Raw genomic sequence first — 23,673 nt, forward strand, 5'->3', positions numbered from 1 at the left:
ATGGGTAATCTGGAAGAAATGGACAAATTCGTAGAAACATATACACTACCAAAACTGAAACGGGAAGAAATAGAAAATTTGAACAGACCCATAACTAGTAAGGAAATCGAATTAGTAATCAAAAATCTGCCAAAAAACAAGAGTCTAGAGCCAGATGGCTTTTCAGGGGAATTCTACCAACCATTTAAGGAAGAATTAACACTTATTCCCTTGAAACTGTTCCAAAAAATAGAAATGGAAGGAAAACTTCCAAACACTTTCTTTGAAGCCAGCATTACATTGATTCTAAAACCAGACAGAGACCACACTAAAAAGGAGAAGTATAGACCAAACTCCCTGATGAACATGGATGCAAAAATCGTCAACAAGATATTAGGCAACCGGATCCAACAATACATTGAAAAAATTATTCACAACGACCAAGTGGGATTTATACCTGGGATGCAGGGCTGGTTCAATACCTGCAAAACAATTAACGTGATTCATCACATCAATAAAAGAAAGGACAAGAACCATATGATCCTCTCAATAGATGCAGAGAAAGCATTTGACAAAATACAGCATCCTTTCTTGATAAAAACCCTCAAGAAAGTAGGGATAGATGGAGCACAACTCGAGATCATCAAATGCTAATGCTAATATCGACCCAATGCTAATATCATCCTCAATGGGGAAAAACTGAGAGATTTCCCCCTAAGGTCAGGAATAAGACAGTGATGTCCACTCTCGCCACTGTTATTCAACATAGTATTGGAAGTCTTAGCCTCAGCATTCAGACAACACAAAGAAATCAAAGGTACCCAAATAGGCCAGGAGGAGGTCAAACTTTCACTCTTCGCAGATGACATGATACTCTATATGGAAAATTCAAAAGATTCCGCCAAAAAAAAACTGCTAGAACTGATCCATGAATTCAGCAAAGCTTCAGAATATAAAATCAATGCACAGAAATCAGTTGCATTCCTATATACCAACAATGAAGTGACAGAAAGAGAAATCAAGGAATCGATCCCATTTACAGTTGCACAAAAAACCATAAAATACCTAGGAATAAATCTATCCAAGGAGGTGAAAAATCTACACACTGAAAACTATAGAAAGCTTATGAAAGAAATTGAAGAAGACACAAAAAAATGGAAAAAGTTTCCATGCTCCTGGATAGGAAGAATAAATATTGTTAAAATGTTGATACTACCCAAAGTAATCTACATATTCAATGCAATCCCTATCAAAGTAACACCAGCATTCTTCACAGAGCTAGAACAAATAATCCTAAAATTTGTATGGAACCAGAAAAGACCCCGAATAGCCAAAGCAATCTTGAAAAAGAAAACCAAATCAGAAAGCATCACAATCCCAGACTTCAAGCTGTACTACAAAGCTGTAATCATCAAGCCAGTATGGTACTGGCATAAGAACAGACACTCAGATCAATGGAACAGAATAGAGAACCCAGAAGTGGACCCAAAAACGTATGGCCAAGGAATCTTTGACAAAGCTGGAAAGAATATCCAATGGAATAAAGAGAGTCTCTTCAGCAAGTGGTGCTGGGAAAACTGGACAGCGACATGCAGAAGAATGAACCTGGACCACTTTCTTACACCATATACAAAAATAAACTCAAAATGGATGAAAGACCTCAATGAAACACAGAAAGCCATCGAAATTCTCGAGAAGAAAGCAGGCAAAAACCACTTTGATCTTGGCTGCAGCAACTTCTTACTCAATACGTCTCAAGGGGCAAGGGAAACAAAAGCAAAAATGAACTACAGGGACCTCATCAAAATACAAACCTTCTGCACAGCAAAGGAAACAAAACTAAAGGCAACCAACAGAATGGGAGAAGATATTTGCAAATGGCATATCAGATAAAGGGTTAGTATCCAAAATCTATAAAGAACTTATCAAACTCAACACCCAAAAAAGAAAGAATCCAGTGAGGAAATGGGCAAAAGACATGAATAGACACTTCTCCAAGGAAGACATCCAGATGGCCAACAGAGGGTTGCTGGAGGGGTCGTGGGAGGGCGATGGGCTAAATGGGTTCGGGGAATTAAGGAATCTACTCCTGAAATCATTGTTTCACTATATGCTAACTAATTTGGATGTAAATTTTAAAAATAAAGGTACAATTTAACTAAAATCAACAAAAGCAGATCAACACCAAGATATATTACAGTTAAGTTTGCAAAATATAGAAATAAATTTAAAAAAAATTCTAAATGTACCAAGACAAAAGAAGTTCCTAAATTACAAGGAAAGACCAATAAGGTTAGCAGCAGATGTCTCCACAGAACCATGGCAAGCCAGAAGTGAATGACATGATATATACAATGTGCTGAATGGGAAAAATCTGCATCCAAGAATACTCTATCCAGCCAGGCTATAATTATATTAGAAGGAGAGATAAAAAGTTTCACAGACAAAAATTAAAAGAGTTTGTGGCTGTTAACCCATCCCAGCAGGAAATCTTAAAGGGAACCCTTTAAATGGGAAAGAAAGACCAAAATAGACAAAGACTATAAAGGAACAGAGAACATCTCCAGAAACAATGATTAAAAAAAAAAAAGTAAAGGAAAATGGTGCTGAATACATACCTACCAAAAATTACTCTGAATGTAAATTAACTAAACACTCCAGTGAAAACACATAGGGTGTCCAAATGGATAAAAAAAAAATCTATATGCTGCCTACAAGAGACCATTTAGACCTAAAGATACCTGCAGATTGAAAGTGAGGGGATAGAAAAATATTTATCATGCAAATGGATCTCAAAAGAAATCCAGAGTAGGAATGCTTATGCCAGAAAAACTGAACTTTAAACCAAAGACTGTAATAAGAGATGAAGAAGGATGCTATATCATAGAAAGGGGACTATCCAGCAAGAAGACCTAACAATTGTAACTATTTATGCCCTCAACTTGGAACTTCCAAATGTATAAAACAATAGCTAAAATAAAGGAACTCATTGATAATAATACAATAATAGTTGGGGACTTTAACACTCCACTTAGAGCAAGGGACAGATCATCTAAGCAGAAAATCAATAAGACAACAGTGGCTTTGAATGACATACTGGACCATATGGACTTAACAGATAAATTCAGAACATTTCATTGTAAAGAAGCAGAATACACATTCTTTTCTAGCGCACATGGGACATTCTTTCTCCAGAATAGATCACATATTAAGTCACAAATGAGGCCTCAACAGGCACAAAAAGACTGAAATCATACTATGCATATTTTGTGACCACAATGCTATGAAACTTGAAGTCAACCAGAAGAAAAAAATTGGAACGACCACAAATACAAGGAGGTTAAAGAATATCCTAAGATGGCCAACCGACACATGAAACAATGCTCCACATCACTCATCATCAGGGAAATACAAATCAAAACCACAATGATATACCACCTTACACCTGTCAGAATGGCTAACATTAACAACTCAGGCAACAACAGAGGTTGGCAAAGATGCAGAGAAAGAGGATCTGTCTTGCATTGTTGGTGGCAATGCAAGCTGGTGCAGCCACTCTGGAAAACAGTATGGAGGTTCCTCAAAAAACTAAAAATAGAACTACTCTACGACCCAGCAATTGCACTACTAGGCATTTGTCCAAGGGATACAGGTGTGCTGTGTCAAAGGGACACATGTACCCCCATGTTTATAGCAGCACTATCAACAATAGCCAAAGTATGGAAAGAGCCAAAATGTCCATTGATGGATGAATGGATAAAGAAAAAGTGGTGTATATATATATATATATATATATATATATATATATATACACACACACACACACACAATGGAGTATTACTTGGCAATCAAAAAGAATGAAATGTTGCCATTTACAATGACGTGGATGGAACTGGATGGTATTATGCTAAGTGAAATTAGTGAGAGAAAGACAAAAATCATATGACTTCACTCATATGAGGACTTTAAGAGACAAAGCAGATGAACATAAGGGAAGGGAAACAAAAATAATATAAAAACAGGAGGGGGACAAAACAGAAGAGACTCATAAATATGGAGAATAAACTGAGGGTTGCTGGAGGAGTTGTGGGAGGGAGGATGGGCTAAATGGGTTCGGGGCATTAAGGAATCTACTCCTGAAATCATTGTTTCACTATATGCTAACTAATTTGGATGTACATTTTTAAAAATAAAAAATAAAATAAAATAAAAAGAATATCCTAGTAAAGAATGAATGGGTCAACCCGGAAATTAAAGAAGTTGATGATAGAGTAGCTCTAATTTTAATTTTTTGGGGAGCCTCCATACTGTTTTCCAAAGTGACAGCACCAGTTTGCATTCCTGCATGCAGTGCAAAAGGGTTCCTCTTTCTCCACATCCTTGCCAACACCTGTTGTTTCTTGTGTCATTGATTTTAGCCATTCTGACAGGTATGAAGTGATATGTCATTGTAGTTTTGATATGCATTTCCCTGATGGTAAGTGATGATGAACATATTTTCAATTTTTTTGGCCATCTGCATGTCTTCTTTGGAGAAATGTATGTACATGTCTTCTGCCCATTTTTATAATTGGATTATTTGTTCTTTGGGTGTTGAGTTGTAGAAGTTGTTTATATATTTTAGGTACTAACCCTTTATTGGATATGTCATTTGCACATATTTTATCCCATTCTGTAGGTTGCCTTTTAATTTTGTTGTTTCCTTTGCTGTGCAGAAGCTTTTTTTTTAATGTGATCAGAAGCTATTTATTTTGATGTATCCTGAATCATTAATTTCTGCTTTTGTTTCCCTTGTCTCAGGAGACATATCTTGAAAAAAGTTCCTATCATTCATGTCAAAGTGGTTACTGCCTGTGCTCTCTTCTAGGATTTTAGTGGTTTAAGGTCTCACATTTAGGCCTTCGATCCATTATGAATTTATGTTTGTGTATGGTGTAAGGAAGTGGTCCAGTTTCATTCATTTGCGTGCTGCTGTCCAGTTTTCCCAACACCATTTGTTGAAGAGACTATTATTTTTCATATTGGATACACTTTCTTGTTTTGTCAAAGATCAATTGACTACATAGTTGTGGGTTTATTTCTGAGTTTTATTCACTGTTCTATTGATCTATATGTCTACTTTTGTGTCAGTACCATACTGTTTTAATCACTACAGCTTTGTAATATAACTTAAAGTTTGAAATTATCATGTGTCCAGCTTTGCTTTTCTGTTTCAAAATTGCTTTGGCTATTCAGGTTCTTTTGTGGTTCCATACAAATTTTAGAATTATTTCTTCTAGTGTTGTGAAAATGTATTGATATCTTTCTAGGGATAGCATTAAATATGTAGATTACTTTGGGTAGTATAGGCATTTCAACAATATTTTCTATTATTATCCATAAGCATGGAATGTCTTTACATACCTTTAGTTCATTTTAAGTTCCTTTCATTAGTGTTGCATAGTTTTGTGTAAAAGTTTTTCACCTCTTTAAGTTTATTCCTAGGTATTTTATTATTTTTGGTACAATTATAAATGGGATTATTTTCCTAATTTCTTTTTCTGGTACTTCATTATTTTTGTATAGAAATACAACAGAGTTTTGCACATTGATTTTGTATCCTGTGCCTTCCTATTTCTTAAAATTTATTTTATTTTAAGAGGGAGAGAGTGGAGGTGAGGAAGAATGAGCAGGGGAGGAGCAGAAAGGAAGAGAGAGAGAGAGAGAGAGAATGAATCCCAAGCTGGCCGGCTCCATGGCTCCATGCTGTTAGTGTGGAGCCTGACATGGGGCTTAGTCTCAAGAACCCTGAAATCAAGACCTCAGCTGAAATCAAGAGTCACTAACTTAACCAAATGAGCCACCCAGGCGCCCCATGACTTTTCTGAATTTATCAGTTCTACTTGTGTTTTGGTGGAGTATTTAAGGTTTTCTATATGTAGTATTACATCATCTTCAAATAGTGAAAGTTTTACTTCTTCCTTACCAATTTGGATGCTTATTTCTTTTTGTTGTCTGATTGCTGTGGTCAGGACTTCCAGTATTCTGTTGAGTAAAAGTGGTGAGAATGGAAATACTGATCTTATTCCTGACCTTAGAGGAAAAGCTTTCATTTTTTATCTATTTAGCATGATGTTAGCTGTATTTTTTTCATATATGCCCCTTATTATGTTGAGGGCCTCTAAACCTACTTTGTTCAGGATTTTTATCATGAGTAGATGTTGTACTTTGTGAAATGCTTTCTCTGTCTATTGAAATCATCATACTGTTTTTATCCTTTCTCTTAATGATGTGACATATCACATTGACTTTTGAGTATTGAACCTGTCTTGTATCCAGGGAATAAATTCCTCTTGGTCAGGGTAAATGACTATTTTAATGTATTGTTCAATTCAGTTTGCTAGTATTTTGTTGAGGATTACTGGGTCCATGTTCATTACAGTTATTGTCTATATTTATTTTTGTGGTGTTTTCATCTGCTTTTGTTATCAGGGTGATAACTCATAGAATTAATTTCAAACTTTTCCTTCCTTTTTTATTTTTTTGAAATAATTTGAGTGGAATGGGTATTAACTCGTCTTTATTTGGTAGAACTTGCCTGTGAAGCTGACTGGTCCTGGACTTTTGTATTATGGGAATTTTTTTTCTTTTATTACTATTACTGATTCAGTGTCTTTGTTGGTAATTGGTCTGTTCAAAATTTATATTTCTTCCTACTTTAGTTTTGGTAGTTTATGTTTCTAGGAAAATATCCATTTCTCCCAGGTTATCTAATTTGTTGGTATATAGTTTTTCACAATATTCTCTTTTAATTTCTGGTATTTTTGTAGCATTGGTTGTTATTTCTCCTCTTTCTTTGGTGATTTTGTTTATTTAAGTCCTTTATCTCTCTCTCTGTCTCTTTTGACAATTCTGGCTAAAGGCATATCAATTTTGTTGATCTTTTTAAAGAATCAGCTCCTGGTTTGATTGATGTTTTCCATTGTCTTTAGTTTCTATATCATTTATTTCTGCCCTAATTCTTTATTATTTATTATTTTATGGTTTTTTTGGTTCTTTTTCTAGCTCCTTTAGGTGTAAGGTTAGATTATTTATTTGATGTTTTTCTTATTTCTTTAGGTAGGCCTATATTGTCTCCAACTTCCCTCTTAGAACTGCTTTTGCTGCATCCCAAAGGGTTTGGACTGTTGTGTTTTTATTTTCTTTTGTTTTTCACGTAATTTTTTTTTTTTACTTCTTGGTTGACACCATTCATTGTTTAATAACATGTTATTTAACCTCCATGCGTTTGTAGTCTTTCCAGATTTTTTCTTGTGGTTGATTTCTAATTTCATAGCATTGTGGTCAGAAAAGATGCATGGTATTACTTTCATCTTCTTGAATTTTTTGAGGCTCATTTTGTGGGCTAGTATGTGATCTATGCTGGAGAACGTTCCATGTGCACTTGAAAAGAATATGTAGTCTGTTTTTTTAGGGTGGAATGTTCTGAATATATATGTTAAATACATCTATTCCTATGTGTCATTCACAGTCATTGTTTCCTTCTTGACCTTCTGTTTGCATGGTCTGTCCATCAATGTAAGTAGTGTGTTAAAGTCCCCTACTTTAATTGTATACTATCAATTAGTTCCTTTATGTTTGTTACCAACTGTTTTATGTATTTGGGTGCTTCCATATTGGGTGCATACATATATTTAAAATTGTTACATATCTTTGTTGGATTTTCCCTTTTATTATTATATAGTGTCTTCTTTATCTTTCTTTACAGACTTTGTTTGAAAGTTTATTTTGTCTTATAGAAGTATTTCTTTGTTTTATTTATTTATTGAGAGAGAGAAAGAGAGAGAAGAGAGAGAGAGAATCACAAGCAGGATCCACACTGTCACTGCAGAGCCCAACGTGGGGATTGAACCCATGAACTGTGAGATCATGACCTGAGATGAAACCAAGAGTCAGATGCTTAACCAACTGAGCCACTTTGGTGCCCCTTTGTAGAAGTGTGTCTACTGAGGCTTTGTTTTACATTCACTTTCATCAACGTTTTTTCATCCTCTTACTTTCAGTCTGCAGCTGTCTTTTGGTCTGAAATGGGTTTCTTGTAAGTAGCGTATAGATGGGTCAATGTTTTTTATACAATCTGTCACCCTATGTCTTTTCATTGTAGCACTTAGTTCATTTACATTCAAGGTAGTTATTGATAGATATGTATTTATTGTCATTTTGTTACTTGTTTTGTAGTTGTTTTTGTAGTTTTTCTCTGATCCTTTCTTCTTACTCTTTTTCATGTTTTGCTAGTTTCCTTTAGTGATATGCTTGAATTTCTACTCCTATTTTTTGCATATTTCTTACAGTTTTTTTATTTGTGGTTATATTTGACTTATATATAATGTCTGCATATAACTTTAAGCTCACCATTACTTAATTTTGAACTCATTCTTTACTCCTCTCCCTTCCACATTTCAGATATTTGGCATAATATTTTATATCCTTTTATTTTTTTGCTTTTCTTGGCTTATTTTTACAGATATACTTACATTTTCTTGCTCTTGTGCTTCCTATTTTTCTTAGTTTTACTTATGGATTTTTTTTGACACTCAGAGTTCCCCTTAACATTTCTTATAGGGTTGTTTCAGTGATCATAAATTCTTTCAACTTGTGTTTGAGGAACTCTTTCTCTTTCCTTCTATTCTGAATGATAGTTTTGCTGGATAAATTACTCTTGGCTGCAAATTCTTCCCTTTTAGCACTTTGAATACATTATGCTGCTCCCTTTTGGCCTGCACAATTTCTGCTGAAAAATCAGTTGATAGCCTTATGGGGTTTCCCTTTTATGCAATTGTCTTCTTTTCTCTTGCAACTTTTAACATTCTTTATCACTATTTTTTTTTTTTGCCATTTTGATTACTATATTCCTTTGAGTGGACCTCCTTGAGTTGAATTTGTTGGGCGATTTCTGTGCCTTCTGAATATGGATTTCTGTTTTCCTCCACAGATCTGGGAAGTTTTCTGATATTATTTCTTCAAATACATTTTTCAACCCTCTTTTCTTACTCTTCTGGAATCCCTATTATGCATTGTTATCACACTTGATGGAGTCACTGAGTTCCCTTAATCTAATATCATTTTTATCATTCTTTTTTCACTGAGTTCTCTAAGTCTTTCCTCATGCAGTGTTTTTTGTCTTTCACCTGTTCGGCTTGATTGTTTTCCACTACTCTATCTTCCAGGTCAGGATATGTTCCTCTGTTTCCTGTAGCTTAGTATTTATTCATCTATTGTATGTTTAAACGCATTTTTTGAGTTCTTCATCTCTGATGTTATTTTTTTTTATCTTTTGTCAAGGGTCTCACTCATATCCTCCACCCTTTTCTGAAGTGCAATGAGTATCTTTATGATCATTACTTTAAATTCAGTATCAGTCATGTTATTTATTTCTCTTTTGCTTCGATCTCCTGCTATGGTTTCTCTTGTTCTTTAATTTGGGATATATTTCTGTGTCTCTTCATTTTGTCTGCCTCTCCAAGTCTGTTTCTATGTCTTTGGAAAGTCAGCTATGTCTTCTGTTCTTGGAAATAGAGGCTCTATGAAGAGGTCTTGTAGTAGGCTGCAGTGTAGTGTCCCTGTTCACCAGAACTTAGCACTTCAAGAGAGTCTCCTAAGTGTGTTGCTTGTGTCCTCCTATTGTGTCTGAGTCACTTTCCTTTCAATCCAGATGTCCACAGACTCTTTGCCACTTTTGGGTTGTGCTTGCTCTATGTGATGTTAGTGAGATCCTGGCAGGAAGGCTCTGAGGAGGTGTGACTACATAAGGGCAGTGGTATTTGCAAAATTTGCACTGAGCTGCTAGTCCTAGGCAGGATCTCTCACATCCCATTGGTCCCCAGGACGTAGGTGTGAGGTAGTGGTAATAGTTGCTGGGGGTGTACAGATCTGTATGTATGGTGCCTGGGCAGAATGTATGTGTGACTTTGTCAAAATTTGCACTGAGCCGCTAATCCTAGGCCTGATTCCTTGAAATGTAGTGGCCACTGGTTGGGGGAGGGGCAGGGTATGTATGGCAGTGGCTGGGCAGGGTGCATGGGGCATTAACAAAATTTTTGCTTAGCCCAGGCTGAGGCCAGCAGGTTTGGAGTGGGTGTGTCCTCAAGAGAACTCATGGGTGGGGTGCACAGCTAGCAGGGTAAGTAGGGAGTATCTGTGCAGAGCCATTTCCTGTGGGTAGCTCTGTGTATATGGTGAGGATGGGGGAAGAAAATGGTACCTGCCAACTCCTTTTTCCCCAAAGAAGTCCCCCAACATACCCTGAAATCAGTATAAACAGATTTTCTTCCTGTTGTGAAAGCTGCTGCTTCTATGTTACCTCTCCTCAGGCTGTTGTCTCTTTAAAGGCAGGCACCCAGCTCTCACCTGCCCTCCCATCTAGACTAGTGCTGAATTAGCTGACTTTTAGAACTCTAGGCTCCAGGTCCTGCTAGTTATACAAAGTCACAGAATTCAGCCACTCTGGTTTTCAAGGCCAGATGTTATGGGAATTTGTTTTCCTCATGTGGGCTCCCTGGTGTTTTCCTTTCTCTGTGACCACAGCTTCCTCCCTCCTGCAGGCAGCTCCTTACCACGATTTCTGCCCTTTCTAACCTCTGAGATATGGCTTATTCTCTACATTTATTTGCGGAATTTGTTCTGCCAGTCTTTGGATTTCTCCCCATTTTATTTACTTGGGTGTTAATGATACCTAGTTGGAAACATGGGACAATGTGAGCTTAAGATCCTCCTACTCCACTGTCTTCCCAAGCCTTCTATATCATCCTACTTTTAATGTGTGTGTGTGTGTGTGTGTGTGCATGTGTGTGATGGTGTATCAAAAGATATGCAGATATCCATACATATACACTATTTTATAAAGAAAACATCATAGATAATATTAGCCAAGGTTAAATTTTAACAATAGTTGGATGGCTCTCTTACATTTAGTGGAAACTGAACCAACGGGGTGGGGGGGCCTCCCTAGTATATTTTTATGATTATACACTCCACTATTGATCCAATAAATTTTTACATCGCAGGGAAATATTTATTCCATGAGTTTCAGATTACACTAATATTAGCCATTAATCAATCATTGAAAAGTACATAAAGTACATGTTTTCACATATTCCTTACATGGATAAGTTTATAAACATTATGGAGCATTTGAAAATTTCTGTTTATACATAAGTGTCCCCCAATTTAAATTAAGCATTTAAAAAATGTTGTCAAAATTAACCTTATCTCATTTACACAAGTAAGTTGACAAAACTAGAAGAAGTTAGTTTGGAATTGTTCAAGTTATTTTTAGATGGGTGTGTGTCTACAAATGAAGACATCTTTGTAATTGGACATAATATATATAATTTTTCTATTCAAAATAGTCATTGAGAGAAAGAACTTTTGTATTCAATGTGGAAAGAATGAAATCCCAAACACTTATGGCATGTGTAAGAGAAGGAATTGAGAAAAGCACAAAAGAAAACTAAGGTATTTGTGTAGGTGTTCTTAAAATGATGAAACATTGCCCATGGTGACATTTTCTGAGTATAGTTCTTATAACTGATAGTTTTTCCATTCTTTTTGGGGGGCCTTAGTATATATGAATGGTGTAGATGTTAATTCTGGGGAAGTGACCTTTTCTGTCCATATTTATTATTTTCCTCTAAGGCTTATTTTAAAAATAACTTTTTAAAGTTATTTTAAGAATTCCCAATGACACCAACAAATTTAAAAAAATAAGTATACAATCAGATTATCAATACCAGTGGAATTTATAACATGCAACACATTATCTGGTATCTATCTGGACATGAATAATGTAAGCGGCTATGTATAGAGATTAATTTTATCCTTGAAATTGTCAGATGTTTTCCTTTTCAATTTTTGTAGCCATAGCCATGTCCAGCCACTAAAATTAAAGATATGCCGTATTACTATCACTTAGATTCTCCTTTCAGTTTATCTGTCTGTATATACCAAGTTGCAAGTACGTTTGCCTTTCACTGTCATTTCTCTTAATTCCTAAAACCATTTTTTCTTTGAATTCATTTTTCATCTTGTGGCAGAAAATATCCTCTCTGAGACTCAGTTTGTTTCTCCTTTTTTTGTTTGTTTTCCTGCCTCAATAGGTTCAATTCTTGTGCCTCCAATATGGCTATTTTCTTCATGTTACATCCTCCTTTGCAATTTTAGTTAGTCAGCATTAGTACCAAAGCATGAGAATCCATTTTTTTCTTAAGAGAAAACACTATTCATAATTTTGGTCAGTATTCCAGAGGGAAGGTGTTAATGAAAGCACGATTATTCTTTTTGCCTCCATCTTTCTGGCTTGGATTAGTTTACAACATGCCATTTGAAACACATGCTGTGTTTTATGCTTCTCATGTTCATCATGTAATTTCAAAGAGGAAATGAGAAACTCATCTTAAAACTAACCTTATTTAATTTAAGAAAAGAGCATAAAAAAGACAAAAATTTTCAAATGTTTCCTTCCTTTTGTCCTTAAAAACATCTCTAGTTTTTCCTCTGGATCCTATCAGGGGCACCTTATTGGCTTTATTTCTTGACCTGGAACACAAGGTTTCAAGTAAAATCCCCTTTTGATTCAAATCTATTTTATCCACAGGAAGACTGAAGGGGAAAAATCTATTTTCTTTTAAATAACTTTAAAATGTGCCTTCATGAGTTCTTTAACCAAGAAATACTGATTGTGTCAATCTGAAACTGGGCTAAGAACAGGTCTGAGTTTCCTTTTGTTTTTACTTTTTATGTTTAAGATAAGTAAAATTAAATTTATAGGATTTATCAAGATATTTGGCATAAATCAAAGGTCATTTTGGCTTTTATGCAATGTGAAAATTACTAAATATTTGTTAACACCCGTAAAGGAATTGTTTATGAAAAATATTTTCAAAAAGAACACTTTCTCCCCTAAGAATGTGCCTTTATTTCATAATCAAGGATGTTGAATTGCACAAAGAAAGTTTGAATTTTCCTTAAAGAGATGTAACTTTCACAGTCAAAACAGTCTTTATTTTAAATCTATTTTTAAGAAAGTATCCTGATAAGTTTTTTATCCTTTTCTATTAATCTGTAGTGGCTATATCTTGCTAGGCTTGTTCAATAGGCATGCTTCTTGAAGGAAGTCAGGATAACTAGTAATCCGTGACTCAGTGTTCATGGTAGTGAAGCCTAAGTTATACTTTTTTTTCTTTAAATCACAAATTACTGGCCATCTGGTCTTTCAAAAATATCTATACCTTTGGGATGTTAAAAGAATGTTTCACAAAGATATTCTGAAAATATTACTACCAATATGTGAAAATCTAAAATTTTTCTGCTTATCATTTTTTCACATTTATATCATTTGAATACTTGTGCTGATATGAGTATGTGTTAGTTGCCTGCTCAGGTTTAACTTGTTTCTGTTGCATTGTATTATGAGGAATTATTTTTTTATGAAGTAATCAAAATTCTCCCATAAAATATTTTTGTTTAATTTACCTCTGATCCTTTTATTTGGTTATAAATTGTGCTTTAGGCCAAGAGCATGTTATTTTGTATTTCCAGTCTCTCCTGCTTTCCCTTCAAGGTCTTTTCTTACTACTTTTAAGCAAAGTAGTGCTTCAATTGATTAGGTTAAGGCTAAGGCTGGGGGTGGTACACATTTCCAATGGAGTTGACAGAGATGGAAATAAGGTGGAAGCAACATGATTGTACTGGGCTTGTGAGGAGTTAGATAAGTCTAGAAAAGGAGTTATCGGAGGAAAGGGGAAAAGTGATGGTAGGCAAGATTTTGGTTTTCAATACTATTCTCTAATAAAAGGAGATAAGGCTTCTTGAAGAAATGGCTAATCTTAGGGCTGGGGCATGAGATATATAGGGTGAGCCCAGCACATTTTATAGTGCCATAAATTAAGGAGTGCTCAAAAAAATAAGGGTATGTCAAAGGGACACAGGAGCCTACCTGAAAGGGCTCCCAATGACCAAAACCAGAGTACTCTGTTGAACAAAATAAATGGTGGAGTATTAGATTATAACTGAAGTATAAAATAAATATACACGAGTCCAAACAGACATAAATAAATTATTGAATAAATAAATACACAGATGAATAAGTAAAGGAGAACAGACAAAACACATGCATAATTTATGCAGATAACTTTACTTCCAGAAAGCAAAACTTAATTTCACCTCCTTGAGTGAGGGTTTAACTTAATTACTCACTTCCAAAGTATAATATATGGAAAGAGTTTAAAAGTAATTATGTGATGGAGAAACCTGGCATGCATTACTATTTAAGTCAGGTGATCAAGATTAACATTATCAGTGATAGGACATGTTGATCACATGTACCTTACATATAATGGGATGAAATCGCACTTTACCTCTGTGGTCTTATTCTCCAAACAAATAACCTCAGTTTAACCATGAAAAAAAAAGTCAGACAAACCCAAATTGATGGTTGTACTGCAAAATACTGGACAAGTGTTCCTCAAAACTGTCAAGGTCATGAAAAAAAGCAACAAAAGTGTGAAAACTGCCAAAGGTCAATGGAAACTAAAGACATGGTTACTAAATGTGATGTGTGGGATTGTCAAATGGGAAAAAAACACTGTTAAAAAACTATTAAAATCTGAATAAAGTATCAAATTTGGTTAGCAGTAATGTACCAGTGTTACTTTCTTTGTTGTGACAAATCAAGCATGGTTATATAAGATTCTAACAACAGGGGAAACTGGGTTAAGAGTAAATGGCAATTCTCTGCACTATTGTTGCAACTTTTCTATAAATCGAAAATTATTCCAAAATAAAAAAAAAGTTTGTTTAAAAGAGTAAAAGGTAAGGAAGTCTTCCAAAAGGGATAGACCATAGCTATAAATTTTGTATATGTTATAGTTGTCCTTTTGAGCTCGGTGCCAGTCTGTTTATAAGCAACAGAAGGTTGATTATTGGTAAGTATTATCAAGCAAATACCTGGAGATGATGATGAAATTTCTAGTTAATAGATGTTGTTGAGATGGTGATGTGTATTTCTAGTACTTGTAGCATGTGAGAGGAAAAGAGTCTCAGATGGAATGAGGCGCTGGATAAACTACATGACTATTTGTAGACTCAAATTCAAGGATAAGATCTGTTGGAGACAAAGAGGGAGATTAGGAGAGAGGGAGGAAGGGAGAAGGGGCAGAGGGAGAAAGGAGTAAGGAAGGGAAAGAGAATGAAAATGGTTTCCCACTAGGAATACTCTGGCATTGTGATATGTTTGTAATCAAATAGAAGACAGAAAAAGCTAGAGTCAGGGTGAGTTGTTGCTGGTAGGAGATCTGGAAAAGGTAACACAATTTAAAAAGTCACATATGCAGGTGAGACTTGGGAGAAAGGAAAAAAAATGATACTTTAATTTCTTTCCAGGCTGAAGGAAGAGAAATGGGGAGAAGAGATGATATAAGTACCTAGAAGGGAAGGGGATGATTGTTCAATTAAACTACAGTAAAAATCCAATTAAACAAAGACTGCTATATCAGACATTTAGACAAATGATCCCATATTTACCAAGAGTAGAAATGACTGACATCTTGGGAATGATCCCAAGGTATATATAGTTATCTAGCTACCAGCTCTAGAGGCGATTGAGGGAAATTTATATCTGTGGTGACTTAAGGGGTAGAATCAAAATTGTTGGAACATCACTTTAGTAAAATCTCTGCATAGATTTATTTTTTTCTTAGCAGTAAAAGAGTGACATTAGGAAAACCTGTGATTGAGATAGTACTGAAAGATATCAGCAGAGCATTTGGATTAGGCAGTAAAAGTAAAAGAAAGAGTAGAGGTTGAGGTGGCCAGACTTCTCTTGGAGTTGGGATTATGAAAATAATGAACAGAATTATGTGTTTTAGGATGAACAAAAAGAGTACCAAGTTTGCTCATAGCTTTCAAATATGGGGAGCAGAAGCAGCATGTGGGAATATCACTTTGTATTGCCTTTGACAAAAAAGACTGGTCTTAAGTAAACAAAATTCTCTAATAGCACCAAAAAGTATTTTAAAAAAAGAGAGTGGGTAGCAGAACGATGTCTGCAGAAATAACAATATTTTATCCAAAAGTGATCAAAGAAGAGAGCATTCTGCCTCAACTTTTGATGCTACCTTGGTACTACAACCATGGTTATACCAAGAGTAGGACTAACTCCAAGTCCATAATTTCAGTGTGATATTTTTCAACAATGATGCAGTGGCTGAGAATAATTTCAAATTGATGAGTTCAGTAACTGACTCTGAATTATCTATCATCTTTGAAAGAGTGGTTTAAAAGCAGTTTATATACTAAGCTGATCCTATGAAAAGTTCTATTTTTTCTTTTGAAAAAAAGTTAATTGAATAGCAACACATATCATATTCTCGTTTTTTTCATCCATGGAGATTTTTCAGGCCAAATTCCCAGTCAAGGTACTGCAGTTGGTGACAGTATGTCTGAACTGATGGCAATATACTCATGTGGAAATAGTTCCCAGGTTATTGATATTGAAAATTGTAAAATCAGAGCAAACACGGGGACTTTGCTATAGTGCATTGCTAGAGTGTATTCAAAATATGAGCAGAAGGAAATGCTTTAAGAAGAGACTTATAAGAGGTGATAATAGAAAGAGCTTAAAGTAGGAATGGAAGAGAAAAGGAGAGAAAAAGATGCAAACAGGCAAAAGAAAGAGCTGCAGGAACTCAAGGTGAAATCTTTCCCTCTCAAAAACAGGATCACATATAGAAGGAAAGAGCTAAGCTGCCATTGATGGCAAGAGGATGAAGACAGAACTGAGTGAGAAAAGTAAAAAAAAAGCTGGTCACACTCCTCAAAGGACATTCAGAACCATTTCAGGGACACTTCTTAAAATTGTAACCATTTTCATTTGAATGGGACTTTAAGATGAGATTTGAGGGAAATCCTTCAGATGTAAAATTGAGAAAAAATTTCAAAGGCATTTTGGAGGTTTCATCTTATGCTCCACCTGGTTGGCACTGGCTAAATTTAATAGTGCCCATTTTTTCCTACTGCTTATTTTACATTCTCACACTGCAAGATTGTTTAATGAATGTGAGGCAGTAGGTAAAGGAATTGCAGCAGCTTGAGATTTATGTAGAGACTATGCCATCAAGGCTTTTGCTCCCTCTTGCAACTTCACAAAGGATATGAATTACCAGACAAGGATCTCTGAGATTTGTAAATCATATAAAACATAATAGTGATGTTTGGAAATTGCACTTCTTGCAATCTTAGGGCTTTATATGTAATCCTTTCTTGCATGCCCTGTGATTGCCTTTATAGATAGATTAATAAATGACTCCTAGTATACAGAATATGTGGGAGACTGCACAGCATGGGACCAAGACCTGAGTGTTCAAATGTTGGAAGACAGCTGGAACACAATTGTGCAAAGGCAATCAGAGCCTCTAGGTACATTCAATACTAACTTAGAGCATCTAGTGAGAATTTGGAAACTCTCACTGAATTACACATTTATAAATTTAGTAACATGGAATTCTTCCCTCTATTTCCCTCTTTTTCATATATTTTGATCTATACTATTAGTTTACTAGAGAAATTTGGCTGTGATATGCTGAGCTGCATTACCATAATAGAGTGAGCCAAAATTATCTTTGGGAGAATTGTGTACGTGTTTCTCTCCTATAATCCAGAGATCTTGAAAAAATCTTGGTTTGATCTAAGTTTCTCTCCTGCCAACGAAGGATAGCAGACACTGAATTGGCAGTCTCTAAATTAAGCTAGGCTTTGTGTCTTTGTTTAAAATGATTTCTCCAAAAGTATAGATGAGGCATTTCCGTAGGTTTACATTGCTTTCTTTCATATTGTTAATGGTTTCTCCAAATATATTAATTACTCAGTGTGGAAGATAAATGATGTTGGAAGCTGTATTAATTCCTTTAGGCTTTCAGAAGACAATATACACTAAGATAAGAGCTTGTTAGGGCTGCTTCTTATTCCTGGAGAAAACCCCAGAGTTTTAGATGACCAAGGACCTGCCTTAGGATTGTTCTGATGAGAAGTGGTCACAGGTCTACTCACACTGTTCAGTAGCTCTTCCACTCAGGCCTAATTGGCTACAGTTAGAACTTCTAACGGATCCAGGTCAGTGGATCCTCAGATACAAATTCCTAATGTGGTTACAGAAGTTCTTGTTAAATGTTAAATCACCAGATTAAAAAGTCAGGGTTATGAGGGGAATGGGCATTTATCTCAAAATAAATGTTAAATCTAGACAATTTACACGTAACCTCTAAACTCCCTATATACTTTTCATCCACAGACCACCCTCATTGAAAATTCTATTTCAGAGTCAGATTTCTGGAAGTAATTAGCGAATAAGATACACCTACATGTTCCTGAAGATTGCTGTCTTTTGGAGGGAATTTTGTACTACATATGCCTCTGGTGAATTGCTGATAGAGCCTAAAACAAGATTTAGAGCTTTTGAAAACTTTTTTGTTTTTTCATTTTTTACTCACTAGTTCATTCGATCTCTTTGGCTTCGTCAAGATGAAATGTTTTAGAATCAAATGGCCAAAGATAAACAGATGGAAAGTTTACAAACACAGGATTGCAGAGATTTTTAGGCAACTCTCCAAATAAATATATGACTAGAGAAATACCCTAAAATTAAAGCTGATTAGTTGTATGCTTCCCTCTGAACTGAATGCTTTTAGTTTAGCGACCTTCTGTGAGTCCCTTAGGATTGGTTCATTTTATCCTTTTCTTTGTTTTATTATACATATTAGTCGCTTAATATGTGTAAAAATTATGGAAAAATACTAATTTTATGCAAATGTATATATAAACATTTACACACATATGACTACACACATATCCTTTTATGGGCTACAATAATAAGTTTTATTTGGCAATTTAACTCAGAACTGTAGGTTTTTATATAGTATACTTAAAACAATGCGACAGCTTCACTCTGAATACTAAGGATTATATGCTGTCTACAGTCCACATGGGCAGAACATTAGTGTACACTAAAACAAGTTGCATGTGAATTGAGGGTAACATGAAAACCCCCAAATGATGCTACTTTAAAGGGACCACTTGAAAATTGTTTTCTTTTCTTTGGTGATGGTTTACATAAGCAGCCTGAGTCTGTGTTGAATCTCAGTGTTGTGCATCAGTCCTATGGCTATTTACTTTTTCTTTTGACACATATCAATTCAGTTATCTCAACTTGCTGAATGTGATGTATTTGGCAGATGTAATATCACATATTCTTTTTCATGTTTGTACCATGACTAGGTTGTGAAAATGGCCCACACATCTTAGGTTCAACCTGTTGAGCTTATGTCCAATACAATTTCTTTAATGCTTGACTATAATACCTACATACTTTATAGTAATATTCAGTTACATGTGAATTCTATCCCTTATCAGAATGCAATAAATATTTGTTACTGACTGCTGCTGAGAAGCAATATCTGGGCATTCATAAAACTAGCATGATGGTTTTGTTTGGAGGGCAGCATTTGTTAATCATTTTAATGTGCTATATTCTTTGGTTAATTTTTCCTTTTTCATAGATATCCAGGGCTGGAAAGGACTTGAGAAATCATATAATATACACAGAATCCACATCAGCCCTGTCCCTGCCTGTAAGTAGCACCACAAAGACTTCATATTTATGAGGAGCTCATCTGTTTTTATAAATATCTTTGGGAAAGGAGATTCCTGACTCCCATAATTTACTCATTTTGGTAACTGGTAATCCTTATTGTCAGAGAATTCTTCTTCTTCTTCTTCTTCTTCTTCTTCTTCTTCTTCTTCTTTTTGAGAATTCTTCTTTATGTTGAACAGGGTTTCATGTTTCTGGTAAGAGCAGTTCCTTTTAATCTGCCATAGTAAATATGGGCAATTGTTACTTTTCTGAAAAAAAATTCTGAAATAACCCTTAGCTCTATCTTATCTGGGCCGAAGTATTTCAATTCCTGTGTACACCTTATTTGAATATATTTTAGTTACATATGTCACTCTTTTTAAGGTGCTCTTCAAATTTTTATATCTCTTTTAAAATTAATATTCCAACATTGGACATAGTACCCTGAGATTAATGCATGGGTGGGAAAGAATCCCATCTCAAAATCTCAATTCTCCCAAGTATTTTTTCCACTTAGACCAACCCCAAACTGCTGAAATCCAATTATATGGAAAGAAAAATAGTTTCTGCCAATACTGGTTCTTGCTTAGGTACTCTTCAATGTCAAGTCTGGACATTTTTTTTTTCTTTCCGTTTTAAACACCTTCAGAAAAGAAGAACTTGTTCTACACATTTTCTTAATTTATCTCATTTTGCACAATATTCAAATAACTTTACTGACTGCCAATTCAGTGATTCAACAAAGATTTTTAAACTCTAAACATATGGCACTATGCTTGCTGTAGCTCTATGCTGCCTTTAGATAATATGGCTACTTTATGGCTTGAGCTTAGCTTTCAGTATTAGCAAATTTTGAGGTAAGCCTGTTGCCGTGATCAGATTTCATTCTGAAGAGGTAGAGTATTTATGAAGAGGCGATATTCTGTTTCTCTGAATCTCTATATATGAGAAGTATAGGGTTATTTACTCACTGATTTATTTACCATTTATTAAAACATATTTATTAAGCATATACTGTGTTCTAGGTTAGTATTCTGGTGTTCAATATTAGGTACTGGTATTCAGTGGAATACAAATCATACATGAGGCCTTCCCTCATAAAATTTTCAGTTTAGTGGAGGAAGTACATATTAAATAGAGAACAATACAAATGTATATAAAATGAAAATGCTGTAAAGGGGAGGTTTAAGATGTCATGACAGCATGTTATAGTGGGGACCTGGCCTGTCAGAGAGGGAAAGAAAGCTTCACTGAGGAAGGAATACTTGAGTTGAGACCTGAAATAAGATCATGGGTCCACTAGGTTTTCACTAACCTCCATAATGTCATTGTACCTGACTTCAAAACTCATTAGAGTTTTGGGAAGAAAAGTAGGGGTCAAGTATGGAATGGCAGAGCCAAGATGGTAGTTGTATGCTATAATGCAGGTACAGTAGACCTGGTAAGCCAGGTAAACAAGTAGCAGATATATAGACACATTTCTACTTATATTTAACGAAAAAATAGGAAAAAAAATCTCCTGCCTTACGTTTTCAATCTGGAAGGAAAGAGGAAACAATTCAACACTGGTACATAGGTATGAGGATCAGAAGGCAATGAGTATGGTGTGGCAATGAATTTTGTGATAACTTTTTTCTTAATTGGTAGAGTGGATATCACCTCTTAACATTGAGGAATGTGATTTTTTCATGTCTAATGTATGTATGTATGTATGTATGTATGTATGTATGTATTTAAATTCTTTAATTTTATTTAAATCCAAGTTAGCTAATATATAATGTAATAATGGTTACAGGAGTAGAATTTAGTGATTCATCACTTACATATAACACCCAGTACTCATCCCAACAAGCATCCTCCTTAATGCCCATCATCCATTTAGCCCAACCCCCACCCCTCGCCAATCACCCCTCCAGCAACCCTGTTTGTTCTCTGTATTTAGAGTCTCTTATGGTTTTTGTTTTTCTCTGTTTTTGTTATTTTTCCTTCCTTCCCCTATGTTCACCTATTTTCTGTCTTAAACTCCACATATGAGTGAAGTCATATGGTATTTATCTTTCTGACTTATTTTGCTTAGCATAGTACACTCTAGTTCAATTCACATTGTTGCAAATGACAAGGTTTAATTATTTTTGATCGCCAAGTAATATTCCATTGTGTGTGTGTGTGTGTGTGTGTGTGTGTGTGTGTGTGTGTGAGTGTGTGTGTGTGTGTGTGTGTGTGTGTGTGTGAGTGTGTGTGTGTGTGTGTGTACACCGCTCATCTTTATCTATTCTTCAGTCGATGGATATTTGGACTATTTCTATAATTTGGCTATTGTTGATATAGCATTGCCATAAACATTGGGGTGCGTGTGCCCTTGTGAGTCAGCATTTTTGTATCCTTTGCAAATGCCAGGTCATAGGGTAGTTCTATTTTTACCTTTTGAAGAACCTTCATACTGCTACCCAGGATGGCTGCACCAGTTTGCATTGCCACCAGCAGTACAAAAGTGTTCCCCCTTCTCCACATCCTTGCCAACATCTGTTGTTTCCTGAGTTGTTAATTTTAGCCATTCTGACAGATGTGAGGTGGTATCTCATTGTGGTTTTGATTTGTATTTCCCTGATGATAAGTGATATTGAACATCTTTTCATGGGTCTGTTAGACATCTGGGTGTAATTTTTCAAAAAGTGTCTGTTAATGTCTTTTGTCCACTTCTTCAGTGGATTATTTGTTTTTTGGGTGTTGACTTTGATAAGTTATTTATAGGTTTTGGATACTATCCCTTTTTCTCATATGTCATTTTCAAATGTCTTCTCCCATTCTGTCAGTTGCCTTTTAGTTTTGTTGGTTGTTATTTGATATACAGACGCTTTTTATCTTGATGAGGACCCAATAGTTCATTTTTGTTTTTGTTTCCCTTGCCTCCAGAGACATGTTTAGTAAGAAATTCCTCTGGCTGAGGTCAAATAGGTTGTTGCCTGTTTTCTCCTTTAGGATTTTGATGTATTTCTGTGCTACAATTAAGTCTTTCATCCATTTTGAGTTTATTTTCATTATGGTATAAGTGGACCAAGTTCATTATTTTGCAGGTTTCTGTTAAGTTTTCCCAACATCATTTGCTGAAGACACTGTCTTTTTTCCATTGGATATTCTTTCCTGAATTGTTTAAGTTTAGTTGGCCATAAATTTGTGGGTCCATTTATAGGTTCTCTACTCTGTTCCATTTATCTATGTGTCTTTTTTTGTGCCAGTACCATACTGTCTTGATGATTACAGCTTTAAAAAACAGCTTGAAGTCCGAAATTATGATGCTTTTAGCTTTAGTTTTCTTTTATAACATTACTTTGGCTATTCGGGTTCTTTTCTAGTTCCATACACATTTTACAATTGTTTCTTCTAACTCTGTAAGGAATGCGGGTGCAATTTGGATTGAGATTGCTTTGAATATATAGATTGCTTTGGGTAGTATTGACACTTTAACAATATTTTTTCTTCCAATCCATGAACATGGAATGTCTTTCCATTTTTTTGTGTCTTCAATTTTTTTCATAAACTTTTGAAAGTTTTTTCCCCCATTGAGGGTGATATCAGTTGTGGGTCTTTTACATATGGCCTTTTTGATCTTGAGGTATGTTCCTTTTATCCCCTACTTTCTTGAGGGTTTTATCAAGAAAAGATGCTGTATTTTGTCAAATGATTTTTCTGCATCTATTGAGAGGATCATGTGGTTCTTATCCTTACCCTTACTAATGTGATGTATCACATTGATTGATTTGTGTATATTGAACCATGCTGCATCCCAGGAATAAACCCCACTTGATCACAGTGAATAATTCTTTTAATGTACTTTGAATTAGATTTTCTAGAAGATTCTTGAGAATTTTTGCATCCAGATCCATCAGGTACAGTAGCCTACAATTCTCCTTTATAGTGGGGTCTTTGATATTGGAATCAAGGTAATTCTGGGTTCATAGAATGAGTTTGAAGGCTTTCATTCCATTTATATTTTTTGGAGCAGTGTGAAGAAGGCAAATATATGGAGAAAGGAG

Source organism: Panthera onca, chromosome X (genome assembly GCF_046562875.1).
Source record: "Panthera onca isolate mPanOnc1 chromosome X, mPanOnc1 haplotype 2, whole genome shotgun sequence".
In the NCBI taxonomy this organism is placed as follows: domain Eukaryota; kingdom Metazoa; phylum Chordata; class Mammalia; order Carnivora; family Felidae; genus Panthera; species Panthera onca.